The sequence below is a fragment of the Nicotiana tabacum genome, chromosome 8 (genome assembly GCF_000715075.1).
Source record: "Nicotiana tabacum cultivar K326 chromosome 8, ASM71507v2, whole genome shotgun sequence".
In the NCBI taxonomy this organism is placed as follows: domain Eukaryota; kingdom Viridiplantae; phylum Streptophyta; class Magnoliopsida; order Solanales; family Solanaceae; genus Nicotiana; species Nicotiana tabacum.
Genome location: NC_134087.1, coordinates 207,372,941 through 207,381,697, shown reverse-complemented (window position 1 = coordinate 207,381,697; position 8,757 = coordinate 207,372,941). Strand labels below are relative to the sequence as shown.

General features: G+C 36.6%; 1 long non-coding RNA gene across 1 annotated transcript; it reads right to left on the bottom strand.

Moving 5' to 3' along the window:
- Positions 1 to 5,174: 5,174 nt before the first annotated feature.
- Positions 5,175 to 8,355, bottom strand: LOC142162925 (uncharacterized). The gene is made up of 2 exons (XR_012694431.1): positions 7,953 to 8,355; positions 5,175 to 7,099 (listed from the first exon to the last, which is right to left on the bottom strand). It is a non-coding gene; the product is annotated as an uncharacterized LOC142162925 (long non-coding RNA).
- Between the last annotated feature and the right edge of the window lie 402 nt (positions 8,356 to 8,757).

The following is an 8,757-nucleotide window of genomic DNA, read 5'->3' as shown; positions in this document are numbered from 1 at the left end:
AATTGGGTCATGACAACTAGTTACTCTGAACGCAAGGGAACTAATTATATTAGGTTCCTTATCTGATTCTCTGATGAAGTTTGTCAAATTATCAAAATAAAAGACGCATAACTTATCAGTATTGAATATAGAAAACTATTTTAATTAAGTTGGCAGATGTTGTTTAATTGGCTGATTACAATAATAATGTGACTAATGATGGAATATGAATACACAATCACATCAGCATGTGAGGTTATGTCTGATTACAACCAATGTATGTGCATAAATAAGTTGTTCAAAAGGAATTTCAACTAATATAAAAATCGACATCTCCTGCTTTAAGAAAAAAAACTAGGATTAAAGGTTGTAATATTCTTGCCTAAGACTTCCTCATGTCTGAATTGGATGCAGTGACCAAAACTCTAAACTCGCTATTGCCAAGAACTTCCAATGAATTTATTCATGCAGCTGGAGCATAATCATAATCGCCATCATCGTCATCTCCTTCTAAGGATGCTGCAGGAGCATAGTCATAGTCTCCATCATCCTCGTCACCGCCTCCTTCTAAACATGTTGCTGGAGTATAATCATACCCATTATCTCCATTATCATCTCCATCTAGACACGACGACCTTCTCTTTTCGAACCCAATAATCTTGAAAATGCTAGACATTATAATCTATAGAATATTAAAATTGTATGTTGTATGCCTATAATAGGATATGAAGAATTAATGTTTTTGTGGTGTGTATGATTGGTAAAGAAACCATTTGCTTATATAAAGGTAAGATCCAACTATGGACTCCTTTGAACGCAGGTTGCACGCTAGGAAGTGTGGTTTGATGCCTGAAGAATGCTAAAGCCATAAGCTTGGCTGCACTAACCTACTTTTGAGGCTGCCACAATAGAATTTCACTTTACATGTCATTATATAAGAGGTACTCACTTTACTAGTGGTAAAGATATTATTCTCGATACTAGTGTTGAAAGATGCACTATCAAGCGTTGTAGTGGAATATATAAAAATTAAAAAAAGAGTAGCTCAATGCATTAAGCCCACGCTATGTAAGGGATCCGGGGAAGGTCTAGACCACAAGAGTCTATTGTACGCAGTCTTACCGTACATTTTTGCAAGAGGCTATTTTCACGACTTGAACCCGTGACCTCCTGATCACATGGTAGCAAATTTACCAGTTACGCCAAGTCTCCCCTTCTGTAGTGGGATGTATAGTATATTTCAATTCTTAATTAAAGATCTCGGGTTCGAGACCTTAGAATGAAAAAAAAAATCTTTGTAGGTGTCACACCTCCTTTTTCCTACACCCGGAAGGGTATAAGGGAGTTTTTCCAATTAAAGGACAATCGAAACGGGATTTATTTCAACTAAAATTCAGAGTCGCCACTTGGGATAGTTTAATGGTGTCCCAAGTCACCGGTTCAAATCCCGAGCCAGAAAAGATTGACTCTGTATTACAGTCCGCGAGCCAGAAATTCGGGTAAGGAATTCTGTTAACCCGGGAGAAGATGTTAGGCATTCCCGAGTTCCGTGGTTCAAGCACGGTCGCTCAACTGTTATTATTGGCCTATTTATCTGATTTAAAACATTTTGAACCTATGTGCAATTTTAACTTTAAACCGCTTTCATTTGATTTTAAGAAAAATTCAACGTCACATAAAACGCGTTTTGAACCGCGTCACATAAATGCACTCGCAGTTCTCAACACATTTTATATAACATTGTCGAGATTTGGATTTGGGTTACATAAATGCGCACCCGAGTTTAGGAAGGTAAATTATTAAAATAGCGTGCCTAAGCAACTACGCGTTTGCAACTTTGCGAGGGCCATGGAAATTCAACTAGATGGCACGCCTCGAATTCTAAGGATTAAAACAAAATTAATTAAACGAGGGTCATGTGATTGTCATTTTTGTTTGGCATGGCGCACCCCACTTCTAATCTTGAGGAAATTCAAACTAAATGCTTGAGAGCCATGGCTATTTGCATTGCCTAATATGGCACCCCTCCTTTAACTAATTATATATTTTTTTTAAAACAAAACTAGTTGAGTAAATCTAAACAACAAAAAAAAAAATTCAACCATTAAAGATCAATCAACTTAAGGGAAGGGATTTGCAATCACTAACATGATCTAAACAAACTGAGATCGTAAACTTCCGGGCTACAATGTGAAGCCCAGAATCAAGAATACCGGAACAAGAGCTTGGCACGACTGGGCCAAGATGACAGCCCAAGTCATTGTCATAGACATCAGCCATGGTATGGAATTTAATTGCAACGAAACCTTCAGAATTCAAACACTATTTCACCATTTAAAAGCACTGATTTGAATTGCCAATGAAAGAATAAATCAAGACTTCAAACTAGACTTAACTCACCTGCTGAATTTTGACCTCGCATTAACACGTTTAAACAATTTCACGATTTCAGTTTATCAGAAGAAAAAATATGAAGACCTAGACTGAACTAGAGGTGTTTCCAGCATAAACCAAACACGATCCCCGTTTGAAATCTTTCATGGAATAGAACCATTATACAAGCAGTAAGGGAAAGAGTGAACAATGCACCCCTAAACTTATAAAAAACCACACTTTAAACATGAGAAGACAAAGCTTGGAAACCAAATGAGAAACAGAATACGGGTCAGGGGTGTTGGATTCCAAAATTTGAATTACTGCCTTTCAATTTTGACCAAGCCAAACCAACTTAACTAACCAACTAATAGCTTCAATTCTTAGTTAGTAAACACCTTCAAAGAAGTACAAATAGTTCCAAATTATTTACATTAGAGCAGACTCAATCCAAACCTCACAAGGGCACATAGCACTAATGACACAAACGCATATACTTAACAGCTAAACTAGAGAGCATACGAAGAAGATTAACAGAAGAACATGTAACAATTATCATTTTCTTCAAAGCTTGATTACATGTTTCTGACCCACACTTCACATGTCACTCAAGATCCAAGGACATACCTGGAAATCAAGAAGGAAGCAAGGGAATAAGAAATCAGTAGCAGCAGCAGTAAAATCAGCCCAGAATCAGTAAATTGAAACCATAGGAATCAATTACCAATCCAATAGAACAGTAATTTCAACACTAGACCCAAAAAATCTCCAGAAAACCAACATCAATCCATTTTAAATCTCGTTAATGAAGCAATACTGTTTTCAGAAGTTGCAAGAATCTGAAATTCTCTGAAAGTTCAATGGAACTGTAGAAAATGCCTTTATTTTATGATTTTTATCTCTTCAAACTCTCTTTCTATATCTATATTTTTCAGTCCAAAGATCTCTTAAGCTCTCTTTCTATCTTAATTCTCTATCACTCTCTATTTTTCAGCCCTCAAATCTCTCTTCTCTTAGGTCTGCATGTGTGTGTGTGTGCTCTATCTTTTTTTAGAGTATTCTTCTCTTTGAACTCAGTGTATGAACTCTTAAATAGGCAAATGGAAATGCCTTTTTGATTCACAATATGGCCTTTCAGCCTTTTAAAACTTGATTCCACTCAACTCTTATTGAATTAAATTGTCCAGTAGTGAAATCCTAAACCCTACCACTATAGAAGCTTCCCAATTAGGTGAACACTTAAATAATTCCCACTATTATCTTAAAGTTTATGTTTTTAAACTTGAAATTCATGGACCAAGCTGAACCCAATTCACATCATTTAAGGCTATTCAATCTTTACACAAACAAAATCTACCAACAGACTGCCTAATAGCTCTTAATACTGAAAAAATGAAGCAATTTCAATCTTTCAACGAAATTAGTAGGAATCAATTCAAGAACTACTGTTATGCGAGTTTAAACTACTGAGCAACAAAACAAAAACCAAACGAAATCAACAAACAATCTATTAATTCGGAAAAAAAATAAACTAAAAAAAATCATAGAACAAAACTGACTAAATAAACATTCTAATAATAGAAAGGAGTAGAAAAAAATAATAATAAAAGGAAATAGAAAAATTAAAATTAGGAAACTTACCTCTAAATGTTAGAACACTGTCTCTAATTAGGCCTTCAATTTTCTTTGAATTTGTGGCCGTAATAGACCTTAATCGAGTGTTCTCGACTGAGAACACACAAACAAGGTCAATTTCGACCTCAAACCTTCATATACTTAATGTTTTGGAGTTTGGGGATTTAAGGTTTGTTTCTTTGATTCGAGATTCGAAGGGATTGAGCGGGATTTGAAGGGAATGGGCTATGGATTTAGAAAGAGGAGATCAAGGGGGTTCCATGGTGTAAAACTGGGGGTGATTGGAGTTTGTCCGCCGCCGTGGGCGATTTCCGGCGGCGGCGGATGGTGGTGTGAGGTGATGCCTATGTCTGGTCTCCAAAGAGAGACGAGTGAGGGGGGTTTGGTTTGGGGTAGGGTCTAATGTATTGGGCTATACTAAAGGGGTAATTAAGTTAGGGCCGTTGGATGATGAGAATCCAACGACTATAATTAATCTTTTAATGAAACAGGGTCATTTGGTGTAGCAACTGGGGCAGTCCAGGTATGGGAACGGGTCGGGTTGTGGGGAAGGCTTTGGACGGATTTTTGTTTGGTCTTGGGGATCTTTTGGCCAAATTGGCCCAAAACCAGATTTTCTCTCTTATTTTCTTTTTCTTTTCAATTTTTTTCTAATTTCTTTTTCAAAAATTAATGCTTAAAAATCCTAAATTATGTTATAAAACCCAAATTATCTTAAAATACTAATTAACTCTAAATAATAATTATCACACATAACTAATACAAAATTAAAAGAAAATCGCAAAATTTTGACATTAACACTAAAATGCAAAAATACGTTATTTTTTGTGAATTTTTCATTTTTGTAAAACAACATTTTACTAAATTAACCAAAAAATATAAAATAAAATCCTAAGTGTAGATGCTATATTTTTTGTATTTTTTAATGCATTAATAAAATTAAATATGCACACAAAAATATGCAAACAATCATGAAAATCGCACAGTAATTCCTAGAATAACACATAATTAAAGGAAAAAAATCTAAATTTGGAAATACTTTTGGAGTAATTTATGTGAAGAAAAAATCACGTGCTCACAACTGCTCCTTTGAGTACTCCGTGGGAAGCATTTGTTGAAAAATTTGACCGAACCTCTGCTTCAAAAGTTTCCTACATATCCTTGGCTATAAAGGAATCAGGTCAATGTAGTCCGGGAAGTTTCGGTAGCTGGGACTACCATGAAGTTGTGATTTCACTACTGCTGTTGCTGCTACTTTCTGACCTCCTTATTACACTATGACAAAATAAAAGAAGCTAGACTAAACTATGATTTATGAATTACAGGGATCATATCTATACTTCTCAAACTTGATCTTGCAGTTTCTGCTGCTTGTTTGACTTGTATTCTCCAGGCGAGATTCCTTTGTTGCCGACTTGAATTGTAACCTTTCCCTTTTCTTTAGGTGGATGCCTGATGGTTGAACTTGAACTGCTTCTTCCCTTCCTATGAAACTCGAATTGCTTTCCCCTTGAAACTTGAACTATCTTCTTTTGACCATTGTTGTCTTCCCTCTGTTCTCTAGGTGGGCTCCTGATTACTGAAACTTGAATTGTACTTCCTCCCTTCGTTCTCCAAGTGGGCTCCTGATTATTGAAACTTGAACTGTATTTTCTTGCTCTCCAGTGGGCGCCTGACTTCTGAAACTTGAATTGTATTCCCTTGCTCTCCAAATGGGCGCCTGATTGCAACAAAATAGACAAAAACAAAGAAAGATTTCTGCCCTAGTTTGGTAGCTGGGCACCTATGTGAGTGTAAACTGAATCATGTTACCAAATATCAATAAGAACTTGAAAGCTGAAACTTGAACTGTACTCCGTTGCTCTCCAGGTGGGCGCCTGATTGCTGAAACTTGAATTTTATTCCCTTGCTCTCCAGGTGGGCGCCTGATTTCTGAACTTGAGTTGTATTCCCTTGCTCTCCAGGTGGGCGCCTGATTTCTGAACTTGAATGTATTCCCTTGCTATCCAGGTGGGCGCCTGATTGCTGAAACTTGAACTATTGTTCCTTGTTCTCCAAGTGGACGCCTGATTACTGAATCTTCAACTGTTTTTCCTTGTTCTCCAGGTGGACGCCTGATTGTTGATACTTCAACTGTTGTTCCTTGTTCTCCAGGTGGACGCCTGATTGCTGATACTTCAACTGTTTTTCCTTGTTCTCCAGGTGGACGCCTGATTGCTGATACTTCAACTGTTTTTTCTTGTTCTCCAGGTGGACGCTTGATTGATACTACTTGGTCACGCTCTTATCTTTAACATCCATGTTGTTCTCCCTGTTCTTCATATGGGCACCTGACTTTAACAAAAATAGACAAAACAAAAGAAAATTTTCTACCCCAGTTTGGTAGCTGGGCGCATCTCTGAGTGGTAAACTGAATCATATTACAAAATATTACTAAGAATTTGAAAGCTAGGTCCCATTATCCAGGGGGGCTCCTGACAACTCTTAACTAAACGACAATTTTAAATCTAAGCTATATCTTTTAAAGGTATGACTTCCGCTAAATCTTGTTATCTAAGAAGGTCTTAAACTACTCCCCATTATTCAGGAGGGTCCTGACAACTCTTAATTAAACGATAATTTTAAAGTTAAATTATATCTACTGAAGGTATGTCTTATGCTAAATCTTGTGTCACGACCCAAACCAATGGGCCGCGACGGGCGCCTGAGTCTTACCAATCAAACACCGCTAAGCATACGTCTAAAATATGAACCTGAATAACATCTGTTGCATTACAAAATTAACATACGTGAAAGAAGCCTGCCATCAAGGCATATGTACATATACAGATAGAATACAGCGGGCGAGCCGGCAAGGCTGCTATAGACAACTATACATCAAAAATTGAAAGCCGACAAGGCCACATATAACCCAACTAGACATACTGTCTACAGACCTCTAACAGAAACATAATTGTACAAGGACAGGACTGAGCCATGTCATACTCATATACATATATATGTACAAATGTATCGTACCAATATCAAAAGTAGCTCTGGATCAAATGGAGCATGCCAACTCTCGCTGATTAGGGATCCTAAGAAGGAGGATCATCAGCTTGCCTACCTGCACCTGCGGGCATGAAACGCAGGCCCCGTGGAATAGGGCATCAGTACGAAAAATGTACTGAGTATGTAAGGCATGGAAATTAGTACGTAATAGACATAGATGAAACATGAAATACTGAAACACATCTTTAAATCTGAATAACTTTGTATATTTTGAAACGTTTATAACGTCATGCACGTGCGTGTAAATGTCAAGCCATGCATAGGTATGGATTTACATAATATCATCAGCCTCTGAGGGCATCCCATCACATCATATCGGCCACTGTGGGCAAAGTCATAATCGTATACCAGCTGATCAGGTGGTGGTGCGTATATAACGCCATAACCATTCCCATATCCCATATACATATATATACATACATATATATGCGTATATAACGCCGTTTGAATACATACATATATATGCGTATATAACTCCATTTGAATACATACCCATATATGCGTATATAACGCCGTTTGAATCATATTTCAGCCACTGTGGGCAATATCATCATCATATACCAGCTGATCAGGTGGTGATGCGTATATAACGCCGTAACCTTTTCACATATCCCATATACATATATTTACAAATATACGCGTATATAACGTCATCTGGTCATGGGTCAATGCACATGTACGAAATGCATGAAAAATACGTAATAATCTCAATATTCCTTCCGGATAAATTTTTCCAACTGCGTATTTTTTGAGACCCATGAACAGAAGAAAATAATAATTCTCATGGGGAATCAAGAATATAGACACCCCTACTATTTCTATGAATAGAATAATTTATAGAAACCGTGTATTTGCTCGTTTCTTTCGTATAATCTAAACCATGCCAAAAGAAAGAAGGGAGGGCCTTAACATACCTGGAGTAGGGAAAACTCCGTATAATATCCCATTGGAAAACCTTTTGATTGAATTTAGAACTCAAAAAATTGGATTAAGCTCCTGCTTTTTTTTGAAACAAAATTTTCTTCTGCTTCAACGTTTCCTTTGCGCTAAATTTGAAACGAAATTTGCTTCTGAATTTGGCGTTGAAATGCTTGAACCAAGAAAGAAAGGTTCTTTAGGAATTTTTGGTTATTTCTTGGTTCTGGTAGCGTTAGACTTTTTTTGTTTGAAAGCCAATTTCTAATTTTCTAATTGTAGTAAATATGACTTTATTTTGGAATGAAGGCTTCTAACGTTGAAGTCTTGCTTTTGAACTTACCATTTCTTGATTCCAAGCCAATGTAATGAAATGAGCCAAAGACTCTTAATGAAGCTAGGGGCAGATTCTTGGATAGATTTTACTAAGTCTTTCTAAGACTTGATTTTAAGTGATTCATATGTAGCCACCTAGAATAATGACTACTTAGTCATTGTCTAGGCTTTTTGGCTTCTTGCCACGTGGAGGGGTTAATTTATTAATTATTTATCCACTTATTAGGTAACCGGGTAATATCCTGTTACCCGGTAATTAATCAATTACCCGCATAATTTAAAAATTATCACAAATTACTTAAAATTTTATTTATTTTTAAAATACTTCATATATACTTTATATATTATACTACCGTGGTCACATGGTACCTTGCATGGTACTAGTTTATAATTTTCGGGTATTATCGCTCGACCCGTATTTTATTCCAAATTGTCCACTTTCAACGAAACGTGTTTTCGTTAATCCGC